General features: G+C 42.0%; 1 pseudogene across 1 annotated transcript in view; it reads right to left on the bottom strand.

Moving 5' to 3' along the window:
- Positions 1 to 1,548: 1,548 nt before the first annotated feature.
- LOC307104084 (nucleus accumbens-associated protein 1-like) overlaps positions 1,549 to 18,151 on the bottom strand; it is a 36,426-nt pseudogene continuing 19,823 nt past the window's right edge. Inside the window, exon 2 of the transcript in view lies at positions 1,549 to 2,994. The product of the transcript in view is annotated as a nucleus accumbens-associated protein 1-like (transcript). The remainder of the gene's footprint in view (positions 2,995 to 18,151) is intronic.

Consider the following 18,151-nt stretch of genomic DNA (forward strand, 5'->3'; position numbering starts at 1 on the left):
GCTCTGTGTTTGGTGGGATCAGGAAGATATGGTGTATTATGAGCTTCTAAAACCAGGTGAAACCATTAATACTATAGCTATCGACAACAAATAATCAATTTGAACCATGCTTTGATCGTGAAATGACCAGAATGGGCCAGAAGACATGGCAAAATAATTTTGCTTCATGATGACGCACCATCACACTTCAAAACCAGTTAAAGACACGTTAAAAGATCTTGCCTGGGAAGTATTAACCCGCCCGCTATATTCACCAGACCTTGCTCCTTCAGATTACCACTTGTTCCAATTGATGGCACACACACTTTCTGAGCAGCCCTTCAAAACATATGAAGAAGTGGAAAATTGGGTCTTTGAATGGTTTGCCTCAAAACAAGAAAAGTTCTATTGGGAGTGTATCCACAAATTACCTGAAAGATGGGGGAAATGTGTAGCTAGCGATGGACATTACTTTGAATAAAGCACTTTTGATGTTTCTCTTGAAGTTATTGTGTTTTCTTTGATTACAAAATCCACCATTATTAACTGGTACACCTAGTATATATTTATTATATATATTTGTAATATATTATATTTATATATTTAAAATATTATATATTAAATATATATATATATTTAGTTTCTCTTCTGAGAGTTCATTGTTAATATATAAAAATGCCATCAATTTTTGGATACATGTTTGTATCCTTCTACTTACACAATCCACCTCATAACTACCAGATTTAATAAGTGAATTTGTCCACAGTCACACGCACACGCACCTGTGAGCCTCCAAAACCTCTCCTCCTATCCTCAGAAACTCTGGGTCTGTACCCCCACTCAGGACCTGCCCCACTCAGGTGTGAGGGGACTGATGGGGCAAGAGAGGCTGAGTACAGGGTGGGGGAGAGAGGGCGCTGGGCTCACCACCGCCTCCCACCTTAGGTCGGCTTAGGTCAGTGGTGTAATTTCTCTGAGCCTCAGGTTTCCTCAGCTGTCACAAGAGCAGTCCCTACAGCCTCGCCTACCCGAGCCCCAGATGCAGAGACAGACGAAGGAGACAGGAAGGCGCTTTTGGAAACGTGGAAGCACTGGGAGGTGGTGGCAGGAGGGGTCCTGAGCAGCCCGGAGCCCCTGCGAGTCCCATGGGGCTGCAGTGAAGGGTGGAGCAGAGGACTGCCCCTAGACTGCCCCTCCCCTGCCAGGCCTGGTTGAGTGGAATGGGAAAACAATTGCTAGAAATTAGGAGAGGGGGGAGTGAGTACTCCCTGACTGTGCACGAGTGTGTGTGTGTGTGTGTGTGTGTGTGTGTGTGTGTGTGTGTGTGTGAGAGAGAGAGAGAGAGAGAGAGAGAGAGAGAGAGAGCCACGCAGAGCTCGCACCACGGCCACCCTCTCCCATCCCACTCAGACTGGGGTCAGGGGTGGGACTGCAGGCCAAGAGGCTGGAGTATGCAGCACAGGCTGCGAGTCCTGAGGAGGGAAAGACAGAAGTAGCTCGTGACCAGATGGTGGGTGGGTGGTTGACAGGAGGGGGAGTGTGATGGCCTCATGGAGGGCTTGGTGGGGGTTACTGGAGGGCTTCGGCTGAGAGGCCAGCCTCACCATCATGGCTGGCTGTTTCAAAGCTGAGCTCCACGCCCATCATGTCTGGCTCCAGCTTGCCTGTGTCACTGATGAAGGTGGTGTGGGTATCACCCTCAGGCGGCTTCCCCTTGGGAACCCAGCTCTTCCCAGGACGCGGCAGGCATTGGTGCACATGTGGCCCACAATGGCATTCATTTCGCTCTCCTCGAAGTTCGGAGCACAGTTCTGGCAGTAGTGCTTGACAGCATGGAGGATGCGACTGTCCAGCGGTTTGCGATCGTTGGTGGAAAAGCAGATGCCAGTGCCACAGCTGTTAGCCAGTGTGTTCCGGTCAAAGGAGGAGGCCGGGAGGCGCCGCAGCAGGACCTTGTGCCGTGTGCCTGCACGGACATGGCAGTTCATGAGCTGTGCCCTTGTGAGGTACACATTGGTGCCTGTCACCAGCTCTAGCTTCTCCGGGGGTCGACCTTATCATAGAGCTTGGGGTTGGCAGCGGTTACCGACCTGGTTGATGAGTTCGGCTGGGAGAGACGCCAAGTCCTGCCTCACCCGGACGCGAGTCCGGGATTCAGGGGTCATTTGCTCCGGGAGGGCCTCCACCTTCTCGGCCAAAGACATTCATCATGCCATACATGGTGTACGTGTTGCAGATCTGCCGGTATTGCTGGTCTGTGCCCTCCTCGCCTGCATCCTCCTCCTCGTCCTCCTCATTATGACAGGAGCCGGGCTGTCGCTAGTATAGGTACCAAGTCTGGTCAGCTCCGACAGGCTGGGCCCGCTCACCACTCCGCCTGCTGAGGTGGCCGGCTGGCAGCCAGGTCTAATGTGGAGAACCTGGCCATTTCTCCGCTACCGTTGCCACCACTGCTGCGGCCAACCCCGGCCTCCTTCTGGCTGCTGTCCCACAGCCAGGTGGCCACGGGCGTGCACTGCACAGGGTCCGACTCCTGCTGCTCTGTCTTGACATGGGACACCAGGGGCAACGGGGTGCTGCAGGCCGTCCAGCTCAATGTCTGAGAAGACGGAGTCTCCTCGGCATGTAGGCCCCGGGAGTCGCAGCTGGGAGAGCTCACCTTGAGGAAGAACTCAGTGCCCTTCTCCATGATCTCCTGGATCTGCTGGAAGCCAGCCGTGTACATGAGCAAGAACTGGTCCCCCATATTCATGCTCAGCCGGCCTGTGTAGCAGAAGCTGAGGATTTGTTGGAAGGACTGGGGCTGCACAGCCGCCGGCAGCTCTACCACAGCGCTCCGGCTGCTGCTGAACACACCCAGAAGCAGGAGCTGCTAGCAGCAAGTACGGCCTGGTGGGCCTTGAAGGCATAGCCTTTGACCACCACTGACACATCACAGTACAGGCCTTGAAGCCGCTGCCCGTTCAGGCAATCCAGAATGCTGTTGCCAGTTTGGGAATCTCCATGTGCACGGGGCTACGGGGGCTCCTGGCAAGCTCCATAGCGGTAGCTGGGGCCGGACCTGGGCCCCGGGTGCACCCCCTGCGCTGGAGCCTCTGCCTCCCCCTCATCAGCAGTGGCAGCTGCTGCAGCCATTCATTCTCTGTACCACAGTTTTCTAATCCCCTTATCTGCTGATGGGCACTAAGGCTGTTTCCAAATCTTGTCTATTGTAAATTGTGCCGCTATGAACATAGGGGTGCATATATCCTTTCTGATTGGTGTTTCTGGTTTCTTGGGATATATTCCTAGAAGTGGTATTACTGGGTCAAATGGGAGTTCCATTTTTAACTTTTTGAGGAAGCTATACTATCTTCCACAGTGGCTGCACCAGTCTGCATTCCCAGCAGCAGTGCACCAGGGTACCTTTTTCTCCACATCCTCGCCAGCATATGTTTTGATTTGCATCTCTCGGATGATTAGTGACTTGGAGCATGTTTTCATATGTCTCTGGGCCTTCTGTATGTCCTCTTGCAAAAAGTGTCGATTCAGATCCTTTGCCCATTTTTTTGATTGGAATGTTTATATTCCTTTTGTTAAGTTGTATGAGTTTTCTAAATTTTGGAGCTATCATTGGCAAATATGTTCTCTCATGCATTGGGCTTTCTTGTTGTTTTGTTGATGGTTTACTTTGCTGTGCAGAAGCTTTTTATTTTGATGTAGTCCCATTTGTTTATTTTCTCCTTAGTCTCCAATGCCCTAGAGGGGCTGGGTCTGTAAAGATATTGCTACAACATATGTCTGAGATTTTGTGGCCTACGGAGTCTTGTGGAATTTTTATAGTTTCCTGTCTTACATGTAAGTACTTTAGCCATTTTGAGTTTGTTTTTGTGTATTGTGTAAGTTGGTGATCTAGTTTCATTTTTTTCCATGTATCTGACCAAATTTCCCAACACCATTTATTGAAGAGACGGTCTTGATTCCATTGTATGCATTTGCCCCTTTGTCAAATATTAATTGAGCATAATGGCTTGGGTCGATTTCTGGGTTCTCTGTTCTGTTCCATTGGTCTATATGACTGTACTTGTGCCAGTACCAGGAAGTTTTGAGAACTGTTGCTTGGTAATATAGCTTGATATCTGGTAATGTGATCCCTCCAACTTTCTTCTTCTTTCTCAGGATTGCTCTGGCTATTCTGGGTCTTTTTTTTAAGTTTTATTTATTTATTTATTTATTTATTTATTTATTTATTTATTTATTTTGTTGTTTAAAGTATTACATCGGGTCTTTTTTTTTATTCCAGATGAATTTTTGGAGAGTGTGTTCTAGATCTTTGAAGTATGCCATTGGTATATTAAAGGGGATTGCATTGAATCTTTAGATTGCTTTGGGTAGTATGGACATTTTAATAATGTTGATTCTACCAATCCATGAACATGGTATGTTCTTCTATTTGTTTATATCTTCCTCTATATCTTTTTTCAATGTCCTGTAGTTTTCCCGAGTATAGGTCTTTTACGTCCTTAGTTAAGTTTATTCCTAGGTATGTTAGTTTTTTTGGTGCAATGGTAAATAGGATTGTGTTGTGTTGTTTTTTTTTTCATTTCTCTTTCTTTGAGTTCATTATTGGTGTATAAAAAGGCCGTAGATTTCTGGGTGTTAATTTTATATCCTGCTACATTGCCAAATTCATTTATTAGGTCTAGTAGTTTTTTGATGGAGTCTTTGGGGTTTTCTATGTATAGTATCATGTCATCTGTGAATAAAGACAGTTTTACTTCTTCCTTTCCAATTTGGATGCCTTTTATTTCTTCTTCTTTTCTGGTCACTATGGCTAGCACTTCCAGTACTATATCAAACAGGAGTGGTGAAAGTGGGCATCCCTGTCTTGTTCCCATTCTCAGGGGAAATGAGTTTAGTTTTTGCCCATTGAATATGATGTTGGCTGTAGGTCTGTCATATATGGCTTTTATTATGTTGAGGTATGATCCATCTATTCCCACTTTGCTGAGAGTTTTTATCAAGAAAGGGTGTTGGATTTTGTTAAATGCTTTTTCTGCATCTATTGATATGATTATCCGATTTTTGTCTCTCAGTTTCTTTATGTGATGTATCACATTTATTGATTTTCAGATATATACCATCCTTACATCCCTGGAATAAATTTCACTGGTCATGGTGTATGATATTTCTAATATAATGAATCTTATTTGCTAGAATTTTGTTGAGGATTTTGGCATCTATGTTCATGAGGGCCTTTAGTTCTCTTTTTTAGTAGTGTCTTTATCTGATTTTGAATGAGGTTAATGCTGGCTTCATAGAAAGTGCTTGGAAATGTTGCTTCCTCTTGAATTTTTTGGAATAGTCTGAGGAGGATAGGTTTTAGTTCTTCTTTGAATGCTTGGTAGAACTCCCCTGTAAAGCCATCCAGACCAGGTCTTTTGTTTGCTTGAAGATTTTTGATTACTGCTTCAATGTCTTTGGTAGTTATTGGCCTATTCAGGTTTTTTATTCTTCCTGATTGAGTTTTGGGAGATTGTATTTTTCTAAGAATATGTCCATTTCATCTAAGTTGTCCATTTTGTTGGAATAGAGTTGTTCATAGTATTTTTCATAATCATTTGTATTTCTGTGAGATCAGTTGTTATTTCTCCTCTTTCATTTCTGATTTTGTTTATTTGGGTCCTCTCTCTTTGCTTCTTGGTGAGCCTGGCTAGAGGTTCATCAATCTTGTTTATCCTTTCAAAGAACCAGCTCTTGGTTTCATTGATCTTTTGTATTGTTTTTTTGTTTGTTTGTTTTTGTCTCTGTCTCTCTTTGTTTCTTGATGAGTCTGGCTAAAGCTTCATCAGTCTTGTTTAACTTTTTAGTAATTTTTTACAGTGTTGAGAACTCACTTTCCCAAATACTTTTAGTTCATTGTTCCTAATTTCCCCATTGCCTCTGTGGTCTCTTTTTCAGGTGCTTTCTTTCTCTACTTATCATGCCACACACTCTGCCTAATAAATTTCACATAGTCTAGATCAGTGATGGGCAACCTTTTGAGCTTGGTGTGTCAAACTTCACCAAAAAACTGTGCATAACTCGGTTAGTGTGTCACTTTGAGGAAAAAAACTAACTCCAAGACTCTAGTCACAAATGTTTCATCCTCAGGAGCAGCAAATGTTTCATCCTCGGCATGAGGCCACATGTCATCAGAAATGGCTAGATTTGCCATCACTGGTCTAGATGAAATATATTCAGAAAAACATTAATTATAGTTCTCATAAAAACACTGAAGAAAGTAATGTGTATGATTTCCTAAACTGAGGATCATGTTTTTCAATAAGCTAAAATGCCTTTTTTGTATCTAATAGAATGTATTCTCCATATGAATTTCAAACAACTCTACCCACCCAGAATGTTGTAAATATATTCCAAGTAATAATAAGATATATAAAAGTTAAAAATTAAAGTTGTCTTCCTATTATATTATCAATAGGTTAATAACAAAATTGTACCTAAGATCTTTTAGAACTGCCACACAATTAATTGTTTTTATTTGGTTTAAAACAGCTGGATTAAATGTATTATATTACTTTTTTTTTACAATGACTATAATGTGGCAATGTATTCTCCATTCCTATTATTGTTCTAAGTAATCTGCCTTCCAAATGATCACTGCTCTATTTGTTATGGAACTGATTCAAATTTCATCTACTCAAAAATTTTCTTATTTTTCTCCTTTAGAATAACATATTTCTTATTTACCTATGAAAGAGAAAATAATACCCAAACACATGAATGAGATGTAAGAGAGGAACAAAAGTGCAGCTTTCACATTTTTGAAAAAATGCAATGTAACTTTTATGAGAAAATAAATTAACAAAGTTTCTTATTACTTTTATATTTTGGGGAGCTGAGAGGGAATGAGGGTTTATGCTATTGAGTGCATACTTTTAAGCAATTAGTGGGAGAATCTGAGGCCTACAAATATTTTAGAGTTCTCTCACTAAAATCTTAAAATATTTTCACAATTTTACCATTTAAATATTCAATAGAATATTGGAAAATTACTTTTTTACATCATAAAGATGGTGGACATTGAGTGTAATTACCAATAGACATTTATCCTTAAGTGAACATTTCAAGTTGAAAGAGCAATTTCCATTCCATTTGGGTGAATTTAAGTAACTGAATCTTGATAGAAAGAAAAGATTCATTTTTCTAAAAGCAACTACTTAACAGCAGGCATGTCAATCATTTTCTTTGTATGTGTAGTTTGCAATCTTTACTAAAAACTCTGAAAGGAGCCAATCTTACATGAACAACAAATTAACAGCAAGAAAATTCCGTTAAAGGCAATTGAACAATGTGAAGTGGAATCTAGACATGTATTAAAGGCATCTTTGTAATTCTGAAAAAAACAAAACGCTTGACTTCATTTTTATAAAGGAACACAATAGTTTAATATGAGAAACCAGATCAATACATGTGCCCAAATCATAGGGTGATATATCAGTACTCATAAGCATTATGATAAAATGAGACAATTAAAATGTATGCCCTTTTCCCATGAAAAGTGCTTACGATAGTGAAAGATAAACAATAGGCTTTTCAATAGTGTTCTATTGACTATTGTAGTAGCTACAAATTGTATTAAGCTGTTAGTAACAAAGATCAGAAACTAGACTGAATTTATTTTTCACTCAAATTTAAAGGTGAACAGTCTGAACTGGTATGGTAACACATGATTATGATTATTGCTTCCTATCTTGACCAAATTACCTTTATTCTAAAGTCATTTCATAGTCAAAGATAGCATCTGGATCTCCAGCCATTTGTATTAGGGAGCAAGAAAATAAGAAGATGAAACATAGAAAAAGATGTGTCATTTTTTCCCCTTACTCCTAATGAGCTTCTCCAGAAACCACATTCAACAATTTCTTCATGCATCTCACTGGCCAGATATATTCTCATAACCACACCCAGCTACAAAAAGGCTAGAAAATATAGTCCTTAAGCTGGAATATTCTTTCTCTAATAAAATCAATTTTGTTTTGTTTTTGTTTTTTGCTTGAGAAAAAGAGAATAGATATCGAATGGCCAAACTTTTATTGATAATAGAACACTTCATCCAGCAGTCTCTGCCACAAAAGGAACAAGGAAGGTTCCTGCAGTTATTCATTAACTCATTTATATACCCTTTCAAAAATACATATTAGTTATTAAATAGCCCTAGCGGGTGGTCGGCAAACTCATTAGTCAACAGAGCCAAATATCAACAGTACAATGATTGAAATTTCTTTTGAGAGACAAATTTTTTAAACTTCAACTTCTTCTAACGCCACTTCTTCAAAATAGACTCACCCAGGCCGTGGTATTTTGTGGAAGAGCCACACTCAAGGAGCCAAGGAGCCGCATGTGGCTCGCGAGCCACAGTTTGCCGACCACGGCCCTAGTCAATGTGGCTTAGTGTTCAGAGCATCTGATTCCTGATCAAGGGCATGTACCTGGGTTGCAGGTTCAATCCCTGCCCCTGGCTGGGGCATATGGGGTAGGCAACCAATCAGTGTGACACATTGATTTCCTCTCTCTTTCTCTCTCCCTTTCTCTGCTTCTCCTTTTCTCTCTCTCTCTCTTTCTCCCTCTCTCTCTTCCTTCCTAGCTTCTACTCTCTCTAAAATTCAATGGAAAAAATAACCTTGGTTGAAGATTAACAACAACAAAAAGTTAAATGTACTATGATAGAATCCTATATAATAAAAGGGTACTATGCAAATTGACCTTAAAGGCGGAATGACCAGGAACAACCGGTCGCTATGATGTGCACTGACAACCAAGGAACAGATGCTCAATGCAGGAGCTGCCCCTGGTGGTCAGTGCACTTCCACAGGGGGAGCACTGCTCAGCCAGAAGCCAGCTCATGGTTGGCCAGTGCAGCGGCGGTGGCAGGAGCCTCTCCCAACTCTGCAGCAGTGCCAAGGATGTCTGACTAACGGCTTTAGCAGCGCCCTATGCCATTAGTCAGACAACCCCTGAGGACTCCCAGCCTGCCAGAGGAATGTCTGACTGCCAGCTTAGGCCTGATCCCCCGGGAAGCTGGCAAGTGGACATTCCCTGAGGGGTCCTGGACTGCGAGAGGGCGTAGTCCGGGCTGAGTGACCCCCCCAAGTGCACGAGTTTTCATGCACTGGGCCTCTTGTGGAAATATAAAGACAAATTCTTGCAAGGAGTGTGTAACATAGAGATAATAAAAAATAGAGAATGACAATAAAATGTGCAATCATGTGTGTGATATAGATAAGCACAGATAGCTAATTTATTCATTTCATCATACCAAAATATCTAATAATTGTCCCCAAAGTGTCAGGTTTTATTATAGTCCACAACTAAGATAGAGATTAATCTTTTGTGATTAATACAAGCTAAGTGTATTTTTTCTTTTGTCTTATTCTTTATTTTGAATCCTGATCAAGTTTCATCTCAAACACAATCAATTGAAACAGACTTTCCCAAGACAGCATGATTGAGATTCATTTTTCTGTTGTAGTGATTTTCAACCAGGATCAATTTTCTCCCCAGAAACATTTGGCAATGACTGGGAATTATTTGGATGTCATACTAAGGATGAAAGTAATTGCTGCCAGCATTTAATAGTTAGAAGCCAGGGATACTGCTGGATATCCCATAATGCACAGGCTAGTTCTCCTTTTACCTACACACATTAAGATCCACCCAATCCAAAATGTCAATAGGGCTGAAATCACTGAATATCACTGATCTACGGAGTCAATCTGGCATGTTAAATGCAATTACAAAATAGGGATTTATGTTCTAGTAGGGAAAGTATTTGATGCTGCTGGGCATTGTGGAGGTGCATGACCCCAACAGGCTTCTTGGAGGATTTGAAATCTAGTTGATAGAAGTTAGCCATGCTAAAGTGTGAAGAAGACAAATGGAAAGAAATAAGTGTTAAAGGCCAGGTGCCAGTGTATTTATAGGACTAAAGGAGAAAGAAAACAGCAAAGTGTAGTGCCATAGGAAAGGTGGTTACTTAATTGGATGGAGTAGGGTTACCTATGGAATGGTGACTTTGGGGGGAAAAACAGCGAGAATTAACAGTGTTGTCATACTTATCTTAAACTTAGAATTCAATAGACCCTTTGATTTTGTTAATTATTGAATCAAAAGACTCCATCATTATAAATAGAACATGAATACTTTAGCTTTAATAAATTTTCCTTGGAGTAAAAGCCAATAGGAGTTTCCTTTCAACAATTCATCTATGGCTATGTCTTTGTAAAAAATATATTTTATAGTCCATGGTATTCTGCTTTTCAAATATTCTACTTTAGAATTTTTACCACTTTTTACATAATTCTAGTAATAATGTCATTAACATTAATACTTATAATGTCATTAACATCTTTTTAGTATTTAAATGTGATAAACTCTTCACTTGTATAATGCTATTTAATCTTCACCAAAAATAAATAAATAAAAAGGCAACAATAACAACATCAAAAACAATAACCGCTAAGAGTGTTAAATAATTTGTCATGTTTATATAGTTAGTAGGTGATAAAGTCTAAATAGGAATGGCACCTCCAAAGTTTAAACACTTAGGGCCTGTGTTATATTGTTTCTGATTCCATAAAACATAACTATGAAGCAATTAACAAAATGTATTAAGGAATCTACTTAGACCCCATTTTATTTAGAGTCAATTCAAGGAATTCATAGCTATAATGTAGAAAGAGATTATATTGTTGTTCTCCTGGTGCTATTTCTCTTAACTAAGCCCATATGGTTCTAATAGCTTGCAAGAGTTACATTTCAAAGAACCACATTCAGAGAATCTCTTATTCTCATCAGAGATATACAAATTGTATTTATTTACTTAAGGCTACAAAGTTTCAATTGTAGAAGGAAAATAAATCCCAGATACCAGGGCCAATGCTTGGGTTGCCAGGGGGCGTGGTCGGCCTGCAAACCACCACAGGCCCCTCGCTCAGGCCGCCCCACGCCCCAAGGGAACCCCCACCTGATCCGGGACACCCTTCAGGGCAAACCAGCTGGCCCCCACCCGTGCACCAGGCCTCTATCTTATCTAATAAAAGAGTAATATGCAAATTGATCATCACTGCAACACACAATATAGCTGAACCCCATGTGGTCAAAGATCCTGCCCCCATGTGGACACAAGATGGCCACCACAAGATGGCCAGCAGGAGAGGGCAGTTGGGAGGCACCCGGCCTGCAAGGGAGGGAAGTTGAGAGGGACCAGGCTTGCAAGGGAGGGCAGTTGGAGGTGATCAACCCTGCAGGAGAGGGCAGTTAGGGGTGACCAGGCTGGCAGAGGAGGGAAGTTGGGTGCAAACAGGCTGGCAGGGGAGCAGTTAAGCATCAATCAGGCTGACAGCGGAGTGGTTAGGGGGTGATCAGGCTGGCAGGCAGAAGCGGTTAGGGGCAATCAGGAAGGCAGGCAGGCAAGCAGTTGGGAGCCAGCAGTCCTGGATTGTGAGAGGGATGTCCCAGATTGGGGAGGGTACAGGCTGGGCTGAGGGACAACCTCCCACCGTCCACGAATTTCATGCACAGAGCTTCTAATTGTTTAATAACATGCTATTCAGCTTCCAAGTGTTTAAATTTTTTTATTGTTCTTATTGTAGTTTATTTCTAATATGCCATTGTGGTCTGAGAAAATGCTTGATATGATTTCAGTCTTCTTGAATTTGGAGAGACTTTGCTTGTGACCCAATATGTGGTCTATCTTTGAAAATGTCCAATGTGCACTTGAGAAAAATGTATATTCCATGGCTTTGGGGTGAAATGTTCTGAGGATGTCAATTAAGTCCATCTGATCTAGTGAGTCATTTAGGATTGCTGTTTCTTTGCTGATTTTTTGTCTAGAGGATTTATCCGGTGATATCAGTGGAATTTAAAGTCCCCTACTATGATTGTATTGTTGTTGATCTCACCCTTGATATCTTTCAGGAGTTTTTTTTTGTTTTGTTTTGTTTTTCTGTATTTGGGTGCTCCTACATTGGGTACATCTATGTTTATCAGGGTTATATCCTCTTGTTGTGTCAATCCCTTTAGTACTATGAAGTGGGCTTCCTTATCTCTTGTTATGGCCTTCACTTTGAAGTCTATTTTGTCAGATATAAGTATTGCTACCCCAGCTTTTTTTTTTTCATTTCCTTTTGCCTGAAATATATTTTCCATCCCTTCATTTTCAGTCTGTTTTGAGTCCCTTTTTCTGAGGTGGGTTTCTTGTAGACAGCATATATATCAATCATTTTTTTTTAATCCATTCATCCACTCAATGACTTTTGATTCGAATATTTAGTCCATTTATGTTTAAAGTTATTATTGATAGGTACTTGTTTGTAGCCATTTTTATTTTTTGTGCCTGTGTTTCTTCTTCCCTTTTTATTTCTTCTTTTTACACCTTTCTTTTAGCATTTTTTGCATTGCTGGCTTGGTAGTGATAAATTCCCTTAGCCTTTTTTTGTCTGTGAAGTTCCTTATTTCCCCTTCAATTTTGAATGATAGCCTTGCTGGAGAGAGTATTATTGGATTTCGTCCCTTGCTTTGCATCACTTTGTATACTTCCTTCCATTCCTTTCTAGCCTGATGTGTTTCTGTTGATAAATCATTTGATAATCTAATGGGAGATCCCTTGTACGTAACTTTCTGTCTCTGTCTTGTACCCCTTTCGATTCTCTCTTTGTCCTGAACGTTTGCCATCATAATTATGAAATGTCTTGTTGTGTGTCTTTTGAGGTTCATCTTGTCTGGAACTCTCTGTGTTTGTGTGATTTTTTTCTTCCCCACAGTCATGAAGTTTTCTAACATTATTACTTCAAATAGGTTTTCTAACCCTGGTTTCTTTTCCTGTCATTCTGACACCCCATAGTACTCTTATGTTGCTACGTTTTATGTTGTCCCAAAGCTCCCTTAGGCTCTGACTCCTGTCTTTTAATTTTTTTTCTCCAATTTCAGTTCAGTTTGGGTGTGTTTTTCTTTCCTGTCTTCTAATTTGCTAATTTGGTCCTCTGTTTCTCCTATTCTACTGTTGAAACTTTCCATAGTGTTTTTTATTGCAGCTATATCACTCTTTATTTGTTCTTACATATGTTATTGATTTTTTTCATCCATCTGGTTTATGAACTGTATGATCCTTATTCTGAATTCTTTTTCTGACATATTGCATCCTCTGCTTCGCTTAAATCCTTTTCTGGTGATTCACCCTTTTCTTTCCTTTGGGGGTTTCTTTGTCTCCCCATTTTTGCTCTCACTGAAGGATATAGGTCTTGAGTCATGCCGGGGCTGCTCCTTAGGTGGCAGTGGCTCCTTGGGTGGTGGCTGCTCCTCGGGTGGTCATGGCAGTGGCTGCTCCTCAGTGGGCATCAGCTCCTCTAGTGGGTGATGCTCACACAGCTGCTCTCTTCATTGGTGGCTTCTCTGGCTGTATGGAGCTGTTGCTCCTCAGATGTGGGCCAGCTGTGTGGGGCTGCTGCTCCTCAGATTGGTGCATGCTGCTCTCTGGGCTGCTGCTCCTAGTGCTGCTGCTGCTTGGGTGGTTGTGGTGCTCTGGGATAAAGCATTGGGCTGGCCAGAGGGAGTATGTTTCAGAACTCACAGGAGCCTGTGGCCTGGGAGGCTGAATTCTCGGTGACCATGGGACTGCATCCAAGACAACAGGTTCCTTCTGGGGTATCTATAGAGTCCTAGGTCATTTCTGAGGGCACCCTGGGCTCCAAGTCATAGCAGATCACCCCTTCAAGAAGTCATGGCCTCTGTGGTAGAGCCAGCTGCCCTGAACTGTTGGCAATGGTAGCAGAGGCTGCCCGGCTAGGCGAGCCCAGTCTTCCTGCCCCCAAATATCTTGCAGGATCTAACTGTCCTTCACTCATGGACACACACACAAACATCCCACAGGTCCACACACTCTCCTTTCACCTCCCCCACTCACTCACTTATGCACTCTCCCTCACTGCCACCATCTTCCTGCCTCTGTAGTTGGGTCTGGAGTGCTATTGACCCATTTGTGGATGGAGTCTCCTCTCTGGATGTCTGGTTTTGTGCCTCGCTCTTTACCACATTGATCAAAGAGGACAAAATGCAATTTGACAAGACATGACACAAAGGGAACAAAACACAAATGTACTCACAACACCAGTAACCCCAATATAAGTGACCACCAGAGTAAAGAGAATTACGGGAGAGAAAAGAGAGCACAGATGATATCAAGGAAAGAAAAAATGGTCAGAGAGAAAGGAAAAAGAAGATAAAGGATGAAAAAGGAAAATAATATATATGTATGGAGAGAAAACACCACAGAACAAACAGATAAATCAAAAAATGCAAACACCAAAAACTGAGAAAAGTGGGTGAGGGCAGAATCTGTAGAGGCCAAGCTTATATGCAGAAAGTAAGGTTAAGGAATTGGATGAATAAGGATAGGACCTCAGTTCAGTATAGAGGAAATAGAAAGAGAATGAGTGAATAAGCAGAAAGAGAAAGAGAAAGAAGAAAAACATTTAAAAATTAATTTAAAAATAGGATAAAATTTAAAAATAAAATATAAAAAATAGAAATAGAATGATGAAAAATTAATCCAAGAAGAAATAAAAATACAGAAACAAACAAAAAAGGAAATTCAGAAAAAAAAGAATAAAAAAGAGAGATAACAAAATAAAAATAAAATAAAAATATAAATGAAAAAGTGAAGTGCCTGCCAAGTTTAATGCCCCATGGGGGCTCATTGAAGATTACATTCTTCTGTACTGTCTGCCACTTCTCAGTTTCCTGTTAGATTGTTGAAGTTCCAAGCGGTCCACCACTCCTCTGTTTTTGTCTATCTCCACAGCCTTGACTGACTGCAGGCGGGATCAGTTTTCCCACTTAGCCTATCTGCCCACTTTCAATCTTAATCTCTCAAGTGGTTGTTTCTGACAGGGCTATAGTTGGGGAGGTTTCTGGGGCAGAACAGCCTCTCTTCAGCCCAGTCCCTAAGGGCTATCAGGGACTATTCAGATTTTTTTATTTTGGTATCCTTTGTACGACTCAGGGTGTAGTCTGGGTGTGGCTGTATTGGTTGCCAGGAGACTGCAGAGAGGGGCTATCTCTTCAGGGGAAAATGGTTGCCTAAGTTCAGCTTGTCAGGTATGTCTCAGTGCCAGACTCCCGGCCACCTCTTCCTGAGATGCTCCTCTCTCCAGCCTCTCCCCAGACTCCAAAAGTCTGCACCTATACCTGCACCTCAGCCACGGGTAAGTGTTTGTATTTGAAAGAACACATGAACTGGGTTTAGTGAATAAAAGCAAAGAACAAAGAGGGGAAGAGCTGCACCACTACAAATTTATCTCTCCCCTAGCATGGCATGGCTTGGGCAGTTGTTCAGGCTGCCCCCTCTGGGCTCAGCCTCTAGTGGCTGTGGGCTTATATATAGAATCCCCTGCTGCCAGCAGCCCTGTGGACTTCCTTTCCACAGTCAGATGTTATGCCTGTCCTAAGGGATGCTGCCTTGGTGCCATGCGGCTTCCTTCTGACCCTCTGGGCTTGGAGGTCTTGTAATTCTCTCCAGCCCAGATCCCTGATTTTGCCATTCTTCAGGTGTCCTCTGCCCTTCCTAGCTGAGAATTGTCTCACCAGCTGTGTCTACTTTGCCAATTTGGGGTGGATGTTATTTGACTTAGTTGTTCCTTCTATACGCTGCAGGACAAGGCCCAGGACACATCTGCCTATTCTGCCGCCATTTTCTCTCTCTCTCTGACCTTTTAAGATGGCTGGGAGGACAGAGTGCTGCATGACCTACTCTTATACCTGCATCCCTGGATTAGTCAAATTTTAATTACAGGTGATATTTTACTTTCTTGTTTGCCCTTAGGACCATTTCCAGAGCTTCAAATTGATGTTTTTAAAATAATCTTCATTTTTACTGGGGAGTTTCTCATACTTTCCTGACTCACTGACTTGCTACAAATTGATCACCAATGCATTATTTCTTACAACTATATGTGAATTCATAATTATCTCAAAATAGAAGGTTTATTTAAAATATCACAGAATAACAACTGTCAACTTAAGAAATGTCCAAACCTATAGAGAACTTTTGTGATTTTATTTAAGCCAAACTGATGACAGTTGTTAGAAAACAAAATCTCAACAGGTTAAGAAAACTCGAGAATGGCAGTCTTGCAGCTTATTTTATACACTAGAGGCCTGGTGCACGAAATTCGTGCACGGGGGTCCCTCAGTCCAACCTGAACCCTCTACAATTCAGGAGCTCTCAGAGGATATCCTACTGATGGCTTAGGCCCACTCCCCATGGTTCTCTGCTCTCTGCGGGGCCTGGAGGTTTCCCTGCAGCCATGGAGATGAAGCCCCCATGCCCTGCTGTAGCTCTCTGCCTGCTGCCACCATGTGCCATGTGAAGGAAGCCCCAATGCCCTGCAGTGTGCTCTGTCTGCCAGGCCTGGGGGCTTCCCAGACACGGACACACTAAGGAAGCCCCATGCCCTGTAGTCCGGGCCCTGTCTGCCGGGCCTGGGGGTGTTTCCACCGCCACTGCCCACTAAGGAAGCCCCCAAGCCCTGCTGTCTGGGCTCTGTCTGCCATGTCTGGGGACTTCCCTGCCACTGCCCCACTAAGGAAGCCTCTATGCCCGGCTTTGCAGGGCCTGGCGGCTTCCCGGCTGCCGAGATCAGGAAGCCACCATGCCCTGCTCTGGTGGCACTGGAGTCTTCCAGATAGCCTCTGCGACCAAAGGGAAGGCGCCGGGCCCGCTCCTCGGCCGGCTCCGTGTGCGCGGGGTGGGGCCGCTTCCCGATCGCCGCGGAGACCAACGGGAAGGTGCCGGTCCCCGCTCCTCTGCCGGCTCCATGTGCGCGGGCCCCGGCAATCCGCCACAGAGACCAACGGGAAGGTGCCGGGCCCTGCTCCTCAGACCCCACAGAAATACAAAAGATTGATTAAAAAAATACTATGAACAACTCCTCTCCAACAAACTAGATAACCTGGATGAAATGGACATATTCTTAGAAAAATACAACCTTCCAAAACTCAATCAGGAAGATTCTAAATATTTCAATAGGCTGATAAATATGGAAGAAATTGAATCAGTCATCAAAAAGCTCCCAGCAAACAAAAGCCCAGGGACAGACGGCTTCACAGGGGAGTTTTACCAAACATTCAAGGAAGAACTAAAACCTATCCTCCTCAGACTATTCCAAAAGATTCAAGATGAAGGAACACTTCCAAGCTCATTCTATGAAGCCAGCATTACCCTAATACCAAAACCAGATGAAGACAACACAATGAAAGAGAATTACAGGCCAATATCCCTCATGAACATAGATGCCAAAATCCTCAATAAAATTCTAGCAAATAGGATGCAGCAATACATCAGATAGATAATACACCATGACCAAGTAGGATTTATCCCAAGGATGCAAGGATAAATCAATAAACATGATACAACACATAAACAAATTGAGAGATAAAAATCACATAGTCATATCAATTGATGCAGAAAAAGCATTTGACAAAATCCAACACCCTTTCTTGATAAAAACTCTCAGCAAGGTGGGAATGGAAGGATCATACCTCAATATAATAAAAACCATATATGACAAACCCACAGCTAACATCATACTCAATGGACAAAAAATAAAACCATTTCCTCTAAGAACAGGAAAAAGACAGTGATGCCCACTCTCACCACTCCTGTTCGACATAGTACTGGAAGTATTAGCCATTGTGATTAGACAAGAAGAAGAAATAAAAGGCATCTAAATTGGAAAAGAATAAGTAAACTGTCCTTATCCGCAGATGACATGATACTGTACATAGAAATCCTTAAAGACTCCATCAAAAATTATTAGACTTAATAAATGAATTTGGCAATGTAGCAGGAAACAAAATTAATGCCAAGAAACCTATGGCATTTCTATACACCAATAGTGAACTTACAGAAAGAGAGACTAAAAAAGCAATCCCATTTACCATCGCCCCCAAAAAATTAAGATACCTAGGAATAAACTTAACTAAGGAGGTAAAAGACCTATATGTGGAAAACTACAGGACACTGAAAAAAGAGATAGAGGAAGACGTAAACAGATGGAAGAACATACCATGTTCATGGTTTGGTAGAATCAACATCATCAAAATGTCCATACTACCCAAAGCAATCTATAGATTC

The sequence above is a fragment of the Cnephaeus nilssonii genome (assembly GCF_951640355.1).
Source record: "Cnephaeus nilssonii genome assembly, chromosome: 8".
Taxonomy (NCBI): Eukaryota; Metazoa; Chordata; class Mammalia; order Chiroptera; family Vespertilionidae; genus Cnephaeus; species Cnephaeus nilssonii.